The sequence below is a fragment of the Vombatus ursinus genome, unplaced genomic scaffold (genome assembly GCF_900497805.2).
Source record: "Vombatus ursinus unplaced genomic scaffold, bare-nosed wombat genome assembly UNPS02014812.1, whole genome shotgun sequence".
Classification (NCBI taxonomy): Eukaryota; Metazoa; Chordata; class Mammalia; order Diprotodontia; family Vombatidae; genus Vombatus; species Vombatus ursinus.
The window spans coordinates 49,987,339-50,009,213 of record NW_020954590.1 but is presented as its reverse complement, the minus strand read 5'-3'; the positions used below and the strand labels follow the sequence as shown (position 1 = coordinate 50,009,213).

General features: G+C 37.0%; 1 protein-coding gene across 1 annotated transcript in view; it reads right to left on the bottom strand.

The window, feature by feature from the left end:
- The window catches only part of LOC114053759 (GREB1-like protein), a 148,257-nt gene that overhangs the window by 125,060 nt on the left and 1,322 nt on the right, over nt 1–21,875 (bottom strand). The window lies entirely within an intron of this gene.

The following is a 21,875-nucleotide window of genomic DNA, read 5'->3' as shown; positions in this document are numbered from 1 at the left end:
GCTGGTCCGCATATCACTGACACAGCCTCACTATAAGGAGAACACAATAAATGATTACAAACTTTTCAGGCACACAACACCAATGATTTTTTTATTTGTTGGCTCTGTGAATGGATTATCTTTATGGTTCATGAAGACTATATCAAATGAACTAAATCTTTGGAAGTACCAAATGCTACAAAAATCTATCTGTGTCACTTTTTGGAAAGCAGCTCCCAGACATAAAGATGCATTTTCCAACTAGCACTGTATTCTGAGTTGTGTTAGCTCATAATATACACTTGCATACTTAAATGGAACCACAATCTCCTCAGTGCAGATGATCTCTCCAACAGTGAAAAACCGAATATGACATCCTGCTATACCTTCTCAAGCTGTGCAACTTTTGTTGCTATTCCCCTGTAAGTCTCTGCAGGAAGCTGACCCAACATGGTGGTGGTGGTGGTGGTAGCGGTCTTCCTCAAGATTCCTTGATACTAGGTCAAGAACCCTAGATAGGAGCCACCTATCAGTTCTCAGTCTCATTACACGACCAAGTCCTTCAATTTCTGGTCATAAATCTTGCTTCTCTTATGTGATTCTTCATTAGCAAATACACCATAGCATACTCATGCCTGCCATACAGAGCCATAACTAGGAATTTCTGCACCCAAAGCTAATTCATTGACGAAGGTGGTGACATGAAAGACAGACATCTCTGTAGTTATACTGGGCATTGCAATATGAGATGACCATTGACAGACAATTTACAATTACTGAATTACAGTGATTACAATTGTAATTACTTCACAATTATTGAATATCACACAAACATCCCTGTCTCTTGCTGGGAAACAGGCTTTGTCTAAGTCCCTGAACCATGGATACCTTTGACAGTTATTTGTATCTATAGCCACTTAATACAAGCCCTGGCACCCTGGAAGCCAGAGAAAGAGACAGGGAAGGAGCCAAGACATACAGGTAAGAGGTGAAACAACAGACAGCAGTGTCAATAAAATCCAGAAAAGAGAGAACATATCCAAGTAAAGTGGGTGGTGCACTCTTGTCAGATGCCACAGAGAGGTCAAGAAAGATGAGGACTAAGAAAGGCTTGAGGGATTGGTGAGGTTTAATGAGTGGGTTTTTGGATTTTTAATTTTATTTTAAAGGATAGAGTATGTTGGTAGGCAGCAGTAGTGAATGAAGATTAGGTAGAGAAAAGGGATGCCTATGGCAGCAGTCTGCTAGAAAAGACTGGGAGGAAATGGGAACAGAGATTCATGAAAACTAAGTAGATCTTAGTAAAGAGCAGGAACATAGAACGGAGTAAAGGGGTTTTAATAGAAGAGGGGTTTTGAAATGTGGAGGAGAAAAGAGCACAGAGCAAATGAAACTATATTTTCTCAGCGAAGTATAAGATGAGGTTTTCAGCTGAGAGAGTGAGAAGAATGGGTATGATGTGAGAGGCTTGAGGAAAGAAGAGAAGGTATGGAATAGAGTAAAATCTGGGGGGAATGAGGTAGGTAATCAATTTGAAAGAATAAAATGATTGCCTTCCTGAAGAGAGGGCCCCATTGATATTAGACAAACATAAATTTGTAATTGGCCCAGTAGATTTTTCAGCATCACTCAGACACACATGATTAGGAGCACAGGAAGTATAGATGGTAGAAATAATACTTACTTTACAGCTAGCACTGTTCTATTTCACTAGTCCATTCAGAATCTTATTTCACATTACTGAATTTATGTATGACAAGGTTTCAGAGTATTAAATGACTTTGCCTTTGTACCTTTGTGGTCAAATCCTAATTCAAAGTGACCTTTTAAAGTTTTTTTATGTCTGAAAATCAAGCTAGGATAAATGCCTTACATTAGGATTCCCCAACCAATCAATCTGAAGTCCTCAGGTTCACACTGGGACCACATCCCTATTCCCTCAAGATTGTGGATAGCTGATTAGGTTTGGAAACCATTTCAAGGGAAAGTATGGGGTCAATTTCAGCTCTACTTCTACTCTAAAGAGTTTCTTAGCGTTGCAGGATCCACAAATAAGTCTCTGTTACTCCCTGTGCTGCCTTTCTTAACTCCTGCTACTGCCTCTGTAGCACAGAGGTCCCCTACAGCAGTGGTATCAAACTCAAGTAAAAATCAGGGTCTCTAAACCATACATAAGGATCCCTGTCAGTAACTGTATTTTTACTTATTTTAAAAAAATATTTCCCAATTATATTTTAATCTGGTGCTGCTAGTGTTCTGCCACCTCTGCTCTACTGATTTCCTAAGTGGAAGGGAAATAAAGTGATTTCCATAACTTCTTAGGATCTAAAAACTTAATGGAAAAAACACAAACAAACCCTGAAGTCTTAGCTTGACAGAAGTTAGTATATTCCTCCATCAATCAAGGTTTATTTCTCTATTTAGGGCACAACCACAGAAGTTTATATTGTGTGAAAACATTATGTTGTATGGTACCCTAGTTTCTTAGCCCTTTCCAATTTGGTATTTGCAGTATGGTGGAGTAAAAAGGGTAGATTATACTGGTCTTGCTTCCAGAGGAGGGAGAGCTCTTTCTGGATATAACTCATCAATCAACAATATTTCATCATTCCGAACCTCAAAGGGAAATACTGGAATATGGATTTTTTTTTGCATTAAAACTGCATTTGACAAAGATAGTAAGAGCTTAGAGGATAAATTGACACAAATTATGTAGTACACATATAATCATGATTTTTCTGATGCTTGGGTTTTAAGTGTCAGAATATTTTTTCCTCACCACCACCAGGCAATCTTTTTATACATTCCTAATTGATTATGTCACTCCTCACAAGCTCCCCACCTCTTTCCTTCCTCAAGGCTCCCCCTCACCCTTTCACCCTGAAGTACCTGGAGTCAGGAAGACCTAAGTTCAAATCTAACCTCAGACACTTGTTAGCTATGTGACTTTGGACAAGTCACTTAACTTCAGGTTGTCTCAGTTTCCTCAATTATAAAAGGGAGATAATAACAGCACCTACCTTGTAGGGTTGTATTTAGCATGGTACCTAGCACAGAGTAGGCACTATAATACCATATGTATGCTTATTCCCTACTTCCTGCTCTCTTAGTCTCCTCCCTTAGATATTTCCTTATCATCACAGAATTCTGTGCTTGAAAGCCAGGATTCCATTAAATAGCTTGGTTGATATCATGACTCAGCTCATGGTCAATTTTTTTTTGGGGGGGGGGTTGATTAGTTGTGTCTGACGTTATGATCTCCCCAGGGGCAAAGATACTTGAGTAGTTTTGCTATTTCCCTTTCCAGCTCATTTTACAGATGAGGAAACTGAGGCAAACAGGGTTAAGTGACTGGCCCAGGGTCACAAAATAGGTGCCAAGTGTCTGAGGCTTCATTTGAACTCAGGTCCTCCTCTCTATCCACTTTGCCTCCTAGCAACCTGTAAGCCTTTCTTGATCCCCACAGTTGTAGGGACCCTCTCCACTCCCCCATCATTTTGTATTTATTTTGTATGTAATCCAATAGTTAGTAATTTGTGAACATGTTATATATCCCCAATGAAATGTAAGCAACTTGAGGACAGGGACTGCCTTACTTTTGAATATGTATTCTCAACAGCTTGCACGGAGGACCTTAGGAAATGTTTGTTGATTGATGACCTACACCCAGTTGAGGTTGAGATGTCTACAAGGCATTGATTCAACAAGCATTCAGTGTGAAGAGCTGCTGCTCAGGGGAGAGATAAGATCTGGCTATAAAGATCTGGGAGGAATTTGTAAAATCATGATTTTAAACTATCAGAAGTTCATGACATTACTGAGAGAGAGAAAAGAGCCCAGCCAGAGCTTTGGGAGACATAGGTGGTTAATAGACAGGGCACTGATGATGACCCATTAATGGAGACTGAGAAGAGAGGAAGAAGGAAAAGCAGGAGAGGGTTAAGTTTTAGGGGAACCACGAGGGGAGAGAGTGTTGGAGGTTGTCAATAGTGTCAAAAGCTGCAGATAAGTTAAGAATGAAGACTGAGAAAAGGCCAACAAATTTAGCAATGAAGAGATTTGTATTGCCACCTTTAATTTCTATAGCCCATCCATACAATTCAATTTGACAAACATATTAAGCACTGACCTGGGCATTGAACATACAAAGAGATAAATGAAATAGTTTGTACTCTCAAGGAATTTTGAGGGGAGTATGGGATAGAGAAGAGGGATTCAACATGCACATAGATAAGTAAATAATTCACCTCCTTCCAACTAGGGTCTGTAATTGTTGCTATAAAGCCAGATTCTGTCATCAATTACCTGTCCTGAAACAACTCTGCTTCTAAAGACAATTTTATGAGTCTCTCAGGATGTAGGTTTATGAGTCTTCAAAATGCAAAAGACAAGAAAAATAAACTGAAGCACCTTGGTTTTATTAAGGAAGCCACCAAAAGACTTTTAATATTCACAATACAGACAAGAGTCCATCATTGGGTCCTATGTATACCTATGCAGTCTTCAGTATTCTGACACTGGGCATTAGGAAGAGTTTTCACCTTTTCTGTGATATAGAAGGTAGACAGCAAGAAAACCTATTCCTAAGAGTACCTGGAGGTTCAACAGTCCCTTGGAGTTAACTGTACTTATTTCTGCGTGGCTGCCAGGTAATGAATACACATAAAAAAGCACATACATATATACATATACACATGTGTATGTATACATAGAGAGAGGGAGGGAAGGAGGGGAGAGAAGAGGAGGGGGAAGAGGAGAGTGACAGAAAGAGAGAGAAAATTCATCTGGAATTGCCTTCAAATTTACAAATCACATCCAACCACAAACAAACACGAAAAAATCAGTCTCACCTTATAATCTCATCTCTTTTTTTTTCCCCCTTAAAACAATAACAACCACAGCAGCAGCAGCAGTCACATTATTTATCACATTTGTTTCCAAGTAATTTTGGCTTGATCTTAAGAAAAACTTGTTAACAATTAGAACTGTCCAAAATGGATTTAATTTCTTCAGGAAACAGCAAATTCCTTCTCCTTATCAGGAATCTTGCAGAAATCCTGCTTAGGTAGACTACAAGCTCCTTGAGGGCAGGAACTTTTATTTTTGTCTTACTAATCCTAGCCCCTATGCACAGTGGCTGGCATACAGCTCAGTACAGTTATATTTTAGTCATGTCCAACTCTTCATGATCCCATTCAGGATTTTCTTGGCAAAGATACTAGGTAGTTTGTCATTTCCTTTTCCATGGCATATAGTAGTGTCCTTAATTAGGACAATTAATGCTTGTTGATTGATTGATTGATATACTGATTGGCTTGTATAATTTCTAAGGTCCCTTCTCACTCTAGATCTATATGATCTAAGTATTAGTTTAGTTTTTTTGAACTGGACCTGGGAGTTGATCAGGAAAAGTGATCCCAGTGTGGAAAATTTCTCCCACAGATATAAGTGAACAACTTCTCTGGAGCTTACAGCCCTACAGAGTTGCCTAAGGGGAAAGGTCTCTGAGTTATGTATCAAAGGAAGAACTTGAACTCAGGTATTTCTGACTCTAAAGCCAGCCACATTGCCTCTCTACACAGATAGCACTTATAACTCATAAAATTGCATATAATATTTGACTCAGAAAACAACTATTTTTATCATTTTTCAAATATGTTACAGGTTGGTGCTACATCCTACAGATATTGATGGTAAAATATTCCTTCCTCCCCCTCCCCCCACTACATAAATTATGTCATGAATTATAATACTTTGAAACAGAAAACTGAATAGTAACACTAACACTGACACGTGGGACAGAACAGAAGCAGGAGAGCATGGTGAACTAGGCATTAGGAAACACAGAGTGGAAAAGTGACTAGGTAAATTGAGAAGACAAAGGATCCACCTACAACTTCAAAGAGAAAGGACTAATTTCTTCCCCAATTCTTCTTGGCCCAATCTATCAAATGTCTTGCTAGCAAAAAGTGCAGTAGGCACTTACATAGCACTTGGACGGACAATGTTGCAGGCATCCCTGTGGTGCTTATAAGACTGTGTATGAATCCTGAAAAAACCTTCAGTTGTAACAACAGTAATAACAATCAAGCGAGAATAGACTTGGCATTAGGGATGGAGAGCCCTAGTTTCAAGTGCTGACACATAATAGCTGTGTGACCCTAAGAAAGTCACCTCATCTCTAAATCCCCCAGGCAACTCTCTTGTCAAAAATTGCTGAGCACATTGTATGTGACCAACTGACCAGCTGACCAACATTGGCAGAAGAATATCCTCAGTGGGTGTTGCCTACCACTATAAAATCGTAAGGCTGGCAATAATCATTATCATAATAAGAATAATGGTCAATCATTCAGTCAATAAACTTTCTTTTGAGAGAATTCTTCCCAGTAAACTTCTATAGGAAATACCAGGGGAGCTTGCCATTCCACAGAAATGTTGAAGAGTCTGGGAGGTAGCTGACAGTATTCTTTGAATTATCCTGCTCCCCCTACTTTTATGAGTCCATTAGTTCTCAAGTAAAGAGATAGTTAACAGCTCATTAATCAAGAAGACTGCGGATCAATAAAGATATTCAAGAAAACCTGATTTCAAATCCTGCCTCAGTTACTAGCTGTGGGAAAGACCCTGGGTAAATCACTTATTCTCCCTATTTTTCAGTTTTCTCATCTGTAAAATGGGGATATCACAAGCCCCTACTTTCCCAGGTTATTGTGAGGCTCAAATGAAAGCATACAAAGTGCCTTGGAAACTTTAAAGCATTACATAAACGCTAACTATTAATATGAAGACATGAAATGTCGTAAAGACCTGTTTGTCTCCTACCTTCTCAGACAAAGTAAAGAATCATAAAACTAGCCCCAAGCACAGAACGATCACCAAACTGGCTATTAGCAAAGGACTGACTTAGCTAGTTCATGCTAGTTCACGCAGATGAACCTTATTAAATAAATGTTCATTTAATGCAGTATGCTTTCATGAGGGAGTTCTTAAAATTCCACCCAATAGCATTCTACGAGACTGGTAATGTAGGCAAGCCTACAGCAATTGAGCTCTTTTGCCTTCATTCTCAAAACAAGTCAAGGACTAAGTGCCTCTCAGCATTATATTTCCATGAGCTGGAATCAGTATCTGGCTGAAAGTCAACTCCAACAAGATGAGGATGCTAACAGATGAGAAAAATATTTGAGGCAGCAAAAACAAAATATAATAAGACAAAAATATCTGTAAAGTCCATTGCATAAACAGTCCTGTCCAATGTTGGGGGCAGTTTATGAGTCCCTATGATTGAGTTTCCTTTGCAGTCTGTTTTATATAGGGAACTATTAAGGGCAGGGGGCATGTCTATTTTTATTTCCTTTGTATAGCATCAGATACTTACAGGTTTCCAATAAATGTTTTCAGTTAATAAAGATGCTACTAAAACAGAGGGGGCATCTCACCACATGAAATGTTATGTGCACCCAGATAATTAGTGGATCCAAACACAGTACTTATAAGACATGCCTGTCACCTCAGTAAGTCAAATAAAGTCCAAACAACCATTACATGCTCTGTGAATCCTTTACCCTTTTTGGCGATAAAGGACATTGGAGAAAATTAAAGCAGACCTCTACCACTTGCCAAAGCTTCTATCAACTTTTCTCAGTATTAGTCTTTCTTTTGGGGTGGTTAAGGGAAAAAGCATAGGAACAGGTCATATTTCAGCCTGTAGTGTTTGTATTGTTGTGCAGTCGTTTCATTTGTGTCCAACTCTATGTGATCCCATTCCAGGTTATAGTGGCAAAGATACTGAAGTGCTTTGCCATTTCCTTCTACAGCTCATTTTACAGATGGGGAACTGAGGCATACAGGGTTTAGTAACTTGTCCACACAGCTAGTAAGTGTCTCAGGCTGTATTTGAGCTCAGGTCTTTGACTCCAGGCCTGGAACTCTATCCACTGCACCACCTAGCTGCCCTGTAGAGTTCCTACCTGTACCTAAGGTTGTAAATGTGTAGAACTGTAATGTTTTCATCTACACAGTAGATAGAAATAAGAATAATATTCTGAATGGTAATATTTATATTCATACATGAAGCTGTCTATGCTGTGAATCATTATTTCTCTAAGTATACATATGTAGACATGAAGACTTAATTCATTCACAACGTATTTATTATGTGTCTCCTATATGCAAGGCAAACTCAAACAACCTCAATGATTTTCTCCTAGTCTAAAAACCAAGAGTTTTCCCACCAAAAATATCAGATGAGGAAGCCTATCCATATTTTTATTTTAAGGATTTTGGACTCACACCAAGTTATACTCTGCTATAATGCTTGTCCTTTCCATTTCAGCAGCTACATCCACTTAATTAAGGAAGAGGACAAAGGGAGAGGGAAAGAGGAGACAGGAGACCTCTTTCTTCACACACTTACGATATAAGCCTCCCACGTTAACCAGGTACTTGAAATTGTTCTTTCCAACACAAAGTACAAATAGTGTCTACAAAAACAAAATACAATAGACCCATCAGGTAAACACAAGTACATTTAAGAATAATACTGAATTATTTCAACAAAGACTTTTGGTGGCAGAGAGTTTTTGTAATTGCTTTGTCCTTGTCAATATACCGCAGCTGTAGGACAAGGAGGAAAATAGAAAGCTCTAGCTCAGGACAGGTGGCTAATAGGCATGAAGCTAGATAGGCATGAAACTAGACTACCAAAAAAAATCGCACTCTAAATACTTAAATAAATGGAAACAATGAACCAAGGATGACTTGCTTAAAAGGAAAAAATCTGAACGCACACTAGGGTACCAGAGGGAATGACAGTGGCAGGACCAGCACGAGCCTTGTGTCTCTAAGGGCATTAGATCCATTTGTATCACAGCTGGCTGAGAATGTGATTCCCCTTTCCATTTCATGTGGACTTAATCCATTAGGTGTCAAGTCTTTAAAAAAAGAGATCCTTTCAAATCATCTTTACTACGTGTTAGTGATACTTGTATAATTCTCCTTAAATACATAGTTACTTTGGTTATAGTTTCCTTTTCCCATTTTAAAATAAAGTTTTTTCTTTTCTGACAAGAACTTTTTTTTCTTTTTAATTGACAGCTTTAATGATATAATAACAAATGGATCTCTCTTCCTTATGTAAACTGAAATTGCCTTTTCCTTCTCTTCCTCCTCTACCCTCTTTTCCAGGTTCTCTAACCACCATACCAGAGCTGCCTATTTCAGAATTACTCTTTTCAAAAGGTTGGTGAGGGATGGAGGATTTTTAAAAGCAAATTTAATGTAAAGGAAACTATATAGATGGTGTTGGGAAGTAATTAGAGCTCAATAACACTTGATGGCTCACTGACTGGCTTATTATGCAAAGGCAAAGATCAAATGGATTTTGTTTCCTTGATCCCAAGCCTGGGATTCTGGGAACTGGAAGGACCTTAGCAAACCTGCCTAGGAACAAGTCAAGGAAAGCCTCATTAAAAGATTGGACTGGACTCAGAGTTATGAGGCTAGATTTAAGTCCTGGCTCTGCCATTTCTTAGCCAGATGACATTGGACTTAACTTAGCCTTTCTGAGCCTCAGTTTCCTCCCTGTTAAAAAGGGTAATAATACATATACTGCTTGATTCATGAGGTAAGTATGAAGCTCTGGTTAGATAATGTAAGAAAAATGCCTTTGGAACTATAAAATACCATATAAATGTGAACTATAGATTTCTAAGAGGATAACAAAGAGATCACAGGCCTGACTTCCGATGATTCCCCTAAAAATAATAAAAGGAAAAAAAACTGCCAAAAATTCCCACAAGAAAAGAACTCACCAAGAAAACAATAAGAAGCTAAAGAGCATCAATACAACAGAAGCAAAAAAAAAGATTATGAAAAAACACAACGAACACATTATGGAAAAACAGAAATGATCTCATCTCTAAAATTAGGAGGCTGGACTACACTGCCTCTTTCCAAGTCCAAACTGATGATCCTATGAAAAGCTAAAGAAAAAAGGCACACTGAAACAATATTAGAAGTAGCTTCAAAAACAACCTAAAAAATCTCATGAAAGTTACTGAAAGTTACAGACATACTAAATAAGGGAAGAACTAAAATCAGAGGGGAAAAAAGTCATGAGAGGGTTTAGGAGAAGACGCAAACAGCTAAAAAAAATCCCAGGAAGAACTGGAGAAGAAACTAAATGCAGATTTTAAAAAATTTGAGGGATGAAACTTCACAGAATCATAAAGAATACAAAGAACTGAAAATGTCAACTATCAATGAAAATGTCAATAATGTAAGCTCTTTGCAGAAAGGGACTATTTCATTTTTATCTTTGTATTCCCAGAAGCTAGCACAGTGCCTTGGACATAGTAGATGTTTCCATAAATGTTTATTGAATTGGATCATTGGATAATTATTCACTCATCCAACCAGAATTTATTAAATGCCTAGTATGTGTCAGGCATGGTATCATGCACAGACACTATTTTTAAAAAATTATAATACTATACTAGTTAAATAGCTGAATGACATAATTGCAATAGAAAATATGAAGAAAGGCAGTATACTAAGAGATTCTATTTTTAATCAGGTCTTTTCTGAATCTAGTACTATAACCATAAGATTTTAATATAATTTTTCTTATTTATGAGTTTAGCTAAAATTTCTTCTCCCTAACTGCCAATTTCCTGTTGCTAAGCATCATGGTACTTAGCTAGTCAGGCCTTCAAAGACCAGACAAAATCTATTTCTGAGACCTCTTTCTGAACTGGATTAAAACCCTCCCAGAGATTGTGTTTTGCTAGTATAACCTTCTAGAATTCAAGGTCACTTCCTTAATAGAGTGAAACATTGGAGTAATATTTTTATGAATATGATTTATCTGAATTTTTTCCTAATATGGAATTATCTTTACATTCCTGTTAAGAATCCTCCTTGGTCAAAATGAATAATTAAGATAGAGGGCTGTCCTAGTTACTATTTAATATGCTTTATCAATATTCATTAATTATACTGGCTTAAATTTTCTTTTTCAGATTTATCCCTACCAGTTTAAGTATCAAACTTATATTTGCCTCATTGAAAAAAAACAAAAACCTAACCCATTCAGATGTACAGAAACTGAAGGCTATTTCCTCAATGTGACAAAAAGTATCTACTAGACACTCAGGGAAAATATTAAATCAATGGAAAAAAATGAGCATTCCTATTTTTTAAAAAAAAAGAGGTGATGAAGGATTTTCTACTGTCATCACTTTTAATTATACTCATAATAAATATTTATTAAGTCTAAATAGTAAGTATAAGTAAGCCTACTATATGTGAGGCACTGTGCTAAGCCCTGAAGATAACAAAGAAAAGAAAAACACATTTCTCTACCCTCAGAGACCTCAGTTTAACTAGGGAGATAAAATGTAAATTGTGTACAAACAAGCTATACACAGTTATCCCTTCTACATGACTTTCCCCATCATGGAAGAGGGAAGGGTTTGGGGTAAAGTTAAAGAGTTCAATTCTGAAGCCACTGAAGTTTATGGAGCAGTGGAGGGACATAATCAGACAACCTGAGCTTATAGAATGTAAATTTATGAAAAGGAAAGTCTGTATCTTCAGCATTTACTATAGAGCCTAGCACAAAGTAGGTATTAATAAAAGCTCATTGGGGCACCTAGGTGGCATAGTGGATAGGGCACTGGCTCTGAAGTCAGGAGGACCTGAGTTCAAATCCGGCCTCAGACCAAACACTTGATGCTTACTAGTTGTGTGACCCTGGGCAAGTTTTTTTTAGATTTTAAAAAAATAAATGCTCATTGATTGATAATCTAACATAATTTTAAAGTTCTACACAGCTCAATATGGAACAAATAATAAACAACAATTAAGAGGTTAAAATTCGTAGATGACAGGATTTAGCTAGAAAAACCAAGAGACTGAACAAAAACTTTTAATTGAGCTAATAAAAGGATTAAATAAAATAGAGAGAGATAGGATAAACTCACAAAGAGCAACTGTCTTTTTATATACCCCTCATAAAAATCAAGAAAATTGACAGAAAGGAAAACACCACTTATAACAACAAAATGCATCAAATAATTAAGAATTAACCTATAAACACACACACACACACACACACACACACACACGAGCTATATAAAGATAATTTTTAAAAAACCAAGACAGCAGATATATTTGTGCATGTGTATACACACACACAGAACTTGTGAAAGAAACAAATGTTATGAAGTGTGGATACTCTACAGACTGTACTACAGCATATTTCTAATTTTATCTACAATGGAATTCTATGTGATTAACGCATGCCTGGAAGCTGCATTGTTTGAAATGAGCCTTTAAAGTTATATTTTCAGAGACTAGGCAAGGACTATAGTGGAGTGGATAGAGAGATGGCGAAAGAGGCTATCACATGAAGAATTCTGTTGTTTCAACTCAGAAAATAAGGAAAATCTCAAGGAGAGTGGTCTGGCATTTCCCTTTGAATACTGTCTTCCTTCCTGTCTAGGGCATTTCTTCCCAAACCTTCCTCGATGCCAAAGCTAACCTCTCTAGTTGTGCGACCCCTCCCCCACCCACTGCCCTAATGTCTCCATCCTCCTCTAGGACCTGACTCCATAAATTATCTCCTTGCTCTCATGTATCTTTGATTTCTCAATCTCCATTGCTTCCTTCCCACTGTCTACAAATACGCTCAGGTCTCCCCTACATAAAAAACAAAGCGATTCCCTAGATCCCTGCCATATGCCTTGTAGTTGCCTTTCTATCTCCCTCCTGTATTTTATTGCCAAACTTCTTGAGAATACCTTTTCTGTTTGGCCCCAGAGGGCAGAACCAGGAGCAGAAGGTAGAATTACAGACACAAATGCACCCTGGATATAGGAAAAACTTCATAAAAACTAGAGTCACCCCAAAATGGAATGGGCTGTCTCTGCAGGTAATGGGTTCTACTTCACTGGAAGTCTTCCAGTGATCACTTGCTGAGTATGTTACAATGAAAATTCTTTTTGAGGTATGTATTAGATGAAATGGATTCTGCTTAGGTCCTTTTGACACCCAAATCTTGTGTTTCAATTTTAACTATCACCTCTACACATTTGACTAGGAAATCTCTATCTACCCTGACCTCCCTGTGAAGCTCCAAACTGGTCTTTGTATTTGACAACTAAGAGCAACAAGTGATACTACAAGGAGTACGAGACTTGGGGTCAGAGGATCAGAAATAAATGCCTAGCTCTGCTACTTAGCTACCTGTGATATAGGGCAAATCACTTAACCTTTCCGGGCCTCAAACTAATGCACAGAGGATAGAACTGTAAACTGTTCCAGCCATTCTGGAAAGCAATTTGGAATTATGCAAAGAAAGTGACTAAAAATGTCCATATTCACTGACCTAAAGATTCCACTGCTAGGCATATACCCCAAGAAGGTCAATGTCAAAAACAAAGGTCCCATTACAGCAAAGTATTTATAGTAGCACCTTTAGTAGCAGCAAAGACTTGGAAACAAAGTAACAGCCATCAACAGGAGAATGGCTAAACAGTTGTGGTATACCAATGCAATGTAATATTACTGCTCTATAGGAAACAATATGATCAATACAGAGAAGCATGAGAAAATAAATGAAAAAAAATCAAAGTAAGCAATAGCAGGAAAACAATACACACAATCAGCACAACAATGTAAATGGATAGAATAACAATAGCCAAGAAACTGAAACGAAATTCTTTTAAATTATAAATGACCAAGCTTGGCTGGAAAGAAAAAAATGAGAAAGAACCTCTTCCTGCTTCTTTACAGAAGTGAAAGAGGAGGACTATAGGTATAGAATACGGATACTTTTTCAATATGCAGGTTGGTTCTGCCAGTTTTTTTCTCCCTCTTTTTCATTTTTTTTTTTTTAAAAGAATGAGTGCTCTCTGGGAGGATGATATATTGAGAAATGTAGATGATATAAAAATTTTAAAATGTCAATACAAATTAATTCTTAAGAGACTATAATATTTCCCCAGTGATGCTGTACAGATGTCAATCACGAAACACTAAAATCTAAGAAGAAAAACTGCAAGTGACTTAAAGAACTGAAAGACATATCATGGGTGTAACTCAGAAGTGAAATAAAGGCATTATCTATCAAATAAATGTATGAAAAATAAAGTAGTTGGGTTTGTCTTGTATCAAGAGCAAGGGATAACAGACAGACTGAGGTTTGACCTGATAACCCATAAAATATCAAAATATCCAGAGGAAGACTTCCAGGTATCTACCTTAGGTAGATTTCTATGGAGGATTTATAACAGGTCATGGAAAAATTATCAAATCTTCACTCTTTGAGGTGCAGTACCCTTGGAGGAAGCACCTTCACCATAAGACAGAAGTACTAAGGAATTAGCCTTTCACCTAAACTAAAATGATGATGACAGTTTATTGAGATAGCACTTCACAATTTATAAAGTCCTTTCTTTACAACAAACCTCTAAAAGAGATAATGTAAATATATCTGTAACACTGTTAAAATAATTTACACACATATATGCATGTTGGCTTCTCTGCCTAACTTTATATACACCCACAGTCACACATATGCATTGTGTATAAACATATACATACTATTATGTATAAACATATGCACATAAACATAAATATACATATAAACATATTGTGAATAAACATATGTATAAACATACATATATTATGTATCAACATATACAATATAAACATATACTGTGTATGTATATTCGTATGTATGTATGTATCCTCTTAGTGGCTGAGGAAAAATTATGTTTTGTTTGGGCAATAAAACAGCAGATTAAATGTAATGGCCTTTTTGCAATCTTTATACTTCTTGACCTCTGTTACAGCCTCTGACACTAGTGCTCACCTTCTTTCTCTTCACCTTGATACTCTCTTCTCTCTAGATTTCCAAGACACTGCTATCTCTTGGCTGTCTTTTTTTTTTTTTTAAGGCAATTGGGGTTAAGTGACTTGCCCAGGGTCACAGAGCTAGTTAGTGATAAGTGTTTGGTCTGAGTTCACATTTGAACTCAGGTCCTCCTGATTTCAGGGCTGGTGCTCTATCCACTGTGCCACCTAGCTGCCCTCTTGTCTTCCTTTTGATTGGCCACTCTTCCCGAATTTATTTTGCTGGGTCTTCATCCAGTTTATGCCTATGAACTGTGGGTATCCCTCCCCCCCAAGACTCTGTCCTCGTTTCTCATCTCTTCTCCCTCTATACTATTTTTCTGGGTGATCTCATTAGCTCCCATGGATTCAATTATCACCTCTATGGGATGATTCTCAGATCTACTTACTCAGCCTTAAACTTTTTCCTGATCTCTAGCCTCCCCTCTCATCTCTTCCCTCCTAGACTACCTCTACAGCCCTGGGGTTGGTCTCCTTGCCTCAAGTCTTTCCCCAACTCCAATCCATCTTCCACTCAGCTATTGAATTTATCTTCCTAAAGTGCACGTCTGACATCATCTCTACCCTCAGCCCACTCAAAAACTCCTATATCTCCTTAGTATTTCCAGGATCAAATATACCTGTTTGTCTTTTAAAGTCCTTCATAACCTTTCCTTACCTTTCCAGTCTTGTTATATGCCCTAGCACATACTCTTCAATCCAGTGTTACTGATCTCCCTGCTGTTCCTCACACAAGATGCTCCATATCTCCAGACTCTGGGAATTTGTACTAGCTGTTCCCCATCTCTGGAATTCTCTCTCTCTCCTCATTTCCATATCCTGACTTTCCTATCTTCTTTCAAGCGTTAGCTAAAATCCAATCTTCTACAAGAAGCCTTTCCCAATTCTCCCTATTAAAGGCACTAATTCCCACACATTTTCTGACTATCTAATGTATTATATAGATATTTTTTTCACATAGTTGTGTGCATATCATAGTCCCTATTACAGTATGAGTTATTTGAGAACAAGGACTATTTTTTGCCTTTATTTGCACTTAGCACAGTGCCTGGCACATAGTAGGTGCTTAATAAATGCTTACTGACTTGACCTGACTGTGGATAGACATGTACTGTACTGGGAGAGGAGCTTGGGATAACAGCCAAACTTTCCTTGGGATTTCCATCTTGTACTCTGACATTCCTGTAGAACAGATGAGATTTCTCTGAATCTACTCTCTCTGCCACAGTTCAGTCCCACCTCACACACGTGCTCCAATCTCTCAGCTTCCTGACCCTTAGAAGCTATCTCTAGTTCTGAGATTGCTCCTTTCTTTTAGACAAATTCCTTAGGGCATGACCAAGTCCCTCACACAATGGTTTTGATTGATTCAAGGAAGTATGTAGGCCTTGTTTGCACTTGGTTTTGATTCATTGATTTAATCAGAAAATGTCCTTACCTAACAAAGACAATTATTTTTAACTGGTCTCCTTCTGGCTAATTTATACTACTGTACTCCTACCAAATTTTTCTAAAGCATAGCTCTGATTGGTGCCACTTCCCGTTCATAACCATTCATAGCTTTTCATAGGCTATGAAGTCAAGACTTTCAGTCCTTCACAATCTGTCTCTGACCCACTTTTTCTCATTCTGTTCCTTATGAGCTTCATATTAAAACTAAACTCATCTTGAAATATCCTACTTCATTGTCTTTGCTCATGCAAAGGACATGAACCTAACCTCAGAATTTATTTCCTTTTCTACCCTGCCTACTGAAATCTCATCCATTCTTTCAGGCCCAATTTAAATACCATCTCTTAAACATCGCTTTCACCGTATCCCCCGCCATCCTAAGTCTGAAATAATCTCCCCCTCTCTTAAATACTCATAAAACTCTCTGTATTTTTCCTATGCACGTAGTGTTTTCTAATTTCTACTGCATTCAGTTTTATACGTCTTACCTTCCTTACTAGATTATAAACTCCTTGAAGGCACATGCCTATGTCTATTTATCTTTGTCTCTGCCTTGGAATCAATCACACCATCACCTCACACACAGAGATAACTGTGAGAGATTCTCAAATTGAACAGAACATGTAAGATTCAGACTTCTAGTTGTTTATTAATCGGCATATCCTTTTCAGCAGTAACATCCCATGAGTCTATGATTTTATGTGCCAGGAACTGTATAAAAAGCTAAAACACAGTCCCCTGCCTCAAAGGAGCTTATTCCAAAATAGAAAACTAATGCAGGTTACGTGCAAAAGTGCGTGTATAAAATCGCTGATTCCAATTAATAAGATTATAGATCTGGAGCCAGAAGGGACCTTAGAACCCTCCATTTAAAAAAAAAATTGAGGAAACTGAGGCCTATATTGGTTAAGTGACTTGTCCAAAGTTACACAGAAACTAAGAACCAGAGCCTGAATTTGAATCCAGGTCCTCTGACTCCAACCAAAATCAGCTCCCCCTTCCACTGTGCCACTCTATTCCCAGTTGTAATACTCTACGGGGCAGTTAGGAGGCTAGGCAGATAGAGTGCTGGGCTTAGAGTCAGGAAGATTCATCTTCCTGAGTTCAAATCAGGCTTTAGAAACTTCTTAGCTGTGTGATCCTGGGCAAGTCACTTAACCCTGTTTGCTTCAGTTTCCTCATCTGTAAAATAAGATATAGAAGGAAATGGCAAACCACTCTAGGTCCTTTGCCAAGAAGACCCAAATGAATTCATGAAGAGTTGGACACAACTGAAACATCTGAACAACAACAAAATGATTCTCATAAAAGACATGTTTAACAGTGAAAGGAACAATGAATTTTAACTTGGAAGATCTAGGTTTTAGTTCCGCCTCAGTCACTTAAATACTGGCTGTGTGACTTTGAACAAGTCAGTTTTATCTTTGAGTCTTCATTTTTTCATTTGTAAAATAGCAGCATGTTGTGAAGATAAAACAAGATTAGGTATGCAAAGTGCTTTGTAAACCTTTAAGGACTAAATAAATATTAGCTATTAAGAGGACCTGGGCTTTATCCCTGCTCTGATACTTACTTAAGACATTCATTCATTCATTCAGCCTTTATTAGGTATCTGCTATGTGCCATGCCCACAGCGAGGCAGCAGGGACACAAAAAAAGAGAGACAGAGAGATAGAGAGAGAGAGAGAGAGAGAGAGAGAGAGAGAGAGAGAGAGAGAGAACTTTCTGCTCTCAGAAAGTTTACATTCTGCTGGGATGGAGATACAACCATCTAATCTCTCTGAGTCTCAGTTCCTTCATCTGTATTAATAATACAACACCCATCTCATAGGATTGTTATTTATTTTATTTATACTTTATTTATAAAATAAAGTGCTCTGCAAATTTTAAAGTGCTATATAAATGTATTATTTTTATTGCTATTACAGAGTAATGTTTTCTCATTTCATTCTGTACAATAAATTTTATTAAAATTATAAATTCAAATGGTTTAGATTAGAAACTATTCATAGACAGTACTGTCTATTCAAGCATATTTCCAAAAACCACATGGCTATTCATTTCACCAAATTCATTAAAAATAAGTGATTTATTCTGTTTTTATGCTCTATTCTTCCTCAAAATATTCTAAATATGTTGTTGTTATTGAGTTGTTTTAGTCATGTCTGACTCTTTGCGACCCCATTTGGGGTCTTCTTGGCAAAGATACTAGAATGATTTGCCATTTCCTTCTCCAGATCATTTTACAGATAAGGAAACTGAGGCAAACAGGGTTAAGAGACTTGCCCAGGGTCACACAGCTAGTAAGTGTCTGAGATTGGACTTGAACTCCAGGTCAGGCACTCTATTCACTGTGCCACCTACAAAGACACAAAGATCATTTTCAATAGTCTGGAGAATGCAAAAGTTGTCCTATCTCTGTTCTGACAACTTCTTAGCCAAAACTATAAGTTTAAATTGTGTAAATATATGTAGCAACTTAGCTCTTAAAACACACACACACATATACATATTTGTGTGTATATAAATATAAGAACTCTGACTAGAAATAACTGCTAAGAAGCAACTGCCATTCTCATGTTTCAATGAAAATTATTTACATATTTTCTGTATTTCTATCCCCCCCACCAAATTCCACTATTCTTCCATGTAATAAAGAGTTATTTGTTACTTCTGGAAGTCTTAACTTTCTTCCTTGAATACCATGAATTCTTGAGTAAAATAAACAAGTCTCTGTCAAGAATCTCTGGAGCTAGTGTAATGACCAGAGGCTATCCCTGGGCAACATCAAAGATACAGAACAGTAATAGGCAATGTGTGACCACTACCATGCCACCAGAGACCAATTTTTCAACATAGAACAAAGCTAATCAGCCAGAACAGAAAACATTAAATACAAGGAAATGCTTCCAAAGTGTGGCTTACAACATTCATCATGCTTGCCACACATAGAGCTGTCCATACAACTTCAACAAAGAACCAAAACTTGAGGTGTTTATCATAACAATCATGAGAAATTTGCATGAGACGCCTGAGGCAAAAGCCAGCTCCCTTCAAACTAGAAATGAATTTCAAAAGCTACTTTTCTCCAATTTTTCAGACTTGCAACTTTTGAGTTGTTCTGGGAGCAGCACAAGGAGCTATTTGAAATATTCATCTGCATCCCTTCTCTTTTCTTCCTTTTCTATATTATTTCCTAAGTCTTCAAAGTGAATTGAGCATAGTACCCAGACTAACACAATTAATGACTATAATTAAATGAGGAGATAATTTTTTGTTTCACTGATTCCCTAAATCTAGAACTGGGTTTCATTTTTCCTTATACATTTGTATGAGTCATTAATAAAACCTGTAAGCCTGAAGTTAAAGGAAAAACAGATCCCTCCTGTAGTGTATTATCTTTAAAAGAGAAGTTAATTTTTTATAATTACTGTTTTAAAGTGTTGCGAATCAGAATTTTTTTTTTCAAAAAAGTAGCATAATTTTCTATTTTCCTATTAGAGTAAAATACCTCCTGTCTTCCACAGAGGAACACACTTAAATATATCTAAATATTCATTTTGCTTTTTAAAAATGACATCCTGCAGAAAATCTAGTTACAAAAAGAGAATATGTCCTAAATCAACTTGAAATTTTAAGTGTCATCTGACACTCTCATTCCCATTTAGATCTGTCATTCCTGCCAACTTTATCTTTCCCTTCCATCTTCTCACACAGTATTTCCATCTTTTGGCCCTTAAAGATTTATTTAAGGTTGCTATTTGCCAATTTTGCCCCAACTTTAATGTTATTTAAAAATCCTTGAGTTTGACAAGCAACTGTTAGCCAAGAGACTTATGATTCTAAATTATTTTTTGAAAGATGCATTTATTTACCTTGCGAAAATTAAAATGGAGCACATTATCATTTCCATACATATATCTATTGCTTTTAGAAACTATGCTTACTATTTTGCAATGTAGAAAATCACCTCCACAATTAATTTATCCATCAAGAAATTGCTTTCTACTACTCATTTAATCCATATTCTCCCTACTGTATGTTATAAAGTTTACAACAAAACTTCCACCATTCTTACAACAATTCCACTTTCATATAAATCTACTTAGCACCATTTTCTTTCCTAAAGTATCCACAATCTTTGGGTCTTGGAGCCATGGAAGGTCTGGGTTGTTATAAAGTCCTTCCAAGCACTAGAGGGTTTTTTTCTCTTCTATAAAGAATGAAATTTTTATTGTTTCTGTCTTTCTTTTTTTTAAATCCTCTCTAAGGTCTTGACTCTGACATTGGTTCCCTACTTACTAATCCAAAAATGTGGAGACATTCACATCATCTCCTATGGCTGCTCTTTCCCTCTGCTTTTCTGTATCTGTCAATCTCTCCCTCTCTCTCTCTCTCCCCCCACTCTAATCTCTTCTATGCATTTAATCATTTTTTAAACTTTTATTAATTATTTGTACAAACGTCCCTCTTTAAGACTGTAAGTTACTAATAGTCAGAGACTGTGTCCTTCTTCATCCCTGTATCCCTAAAACCCCTAAGCATACTGTATCTTGTACTTAATTCAATTTTGTGGAATGATACCAAACAACACTTAGTCATCAATTTACTCCTTTTTCTTTAAACTTAAACACAACTAATCACATTAAACACAAAAATCAAGTGCCTATTCCAGAAGGCCCAGAGTTATATATTATATTAATTTGTTCAGTTCAGAAAATTCAAAATAAATTAAAAGATACCTTTTACATTGTACTAAGCTCTTGTGCTTTTAAGTTCTTTAACAATGAAATAAAATGTTCTGGAGAAACAGAGCTTAAAAATTAGTTTTTAAAGAAATTTTATCTTAAGAAAATTAAAAAGTACATATATTTTGCTTTTAGAAAGTATACTTAATTACTGTGAAGGGAAACATTTGCCAAAAACTTATTACATCATTCATTCATTTTATCTTTCCTCTTCTTGAAAATTTATTTGGGTTTGAGTCTGAAGAACAAATGGCATGTCACTAGCAGAGAATTCTCTGCTACAGAAACATTAAAATGATAAGCATTTTGGAAACTAAAGTACACTCCAACCTTAACTGTCCTTTCAGACCTACACTGATTGCTTATAAATAAGTTGCCAACATTTGGTAAGGATTATCCTTTCATTCAGACAAAAAGCAAGCATTCCTTAGATAAATCAGTACTTTTTGCCATGAGACTCATAAAACCTTTTCACAACACAGATTTTTCAACAGAATCCTTTAAGGTTTTAGGAGGCTGCTCCTTTTACTAAGTAACAAAATACACCCCATGGTGTCTCACTGACCCCACTCAGCTGTCCTTTGACCTCTCCCATTGTTGTGGCCTAACTTCAGGGGCCACAGAATTTGCCTCCCATATCAAAAAGGCTACTGTTGCTTCCTCCTAGCACCTGGTGAAACAAAATTCACCAGTTCATAGGTGTTTCTCTTTCTCTCTCTCTCTCTCTCTCTCTCTCTCTGTCTCTCTCTCTCTCTTTCTCTCTCTCCCCCCCCC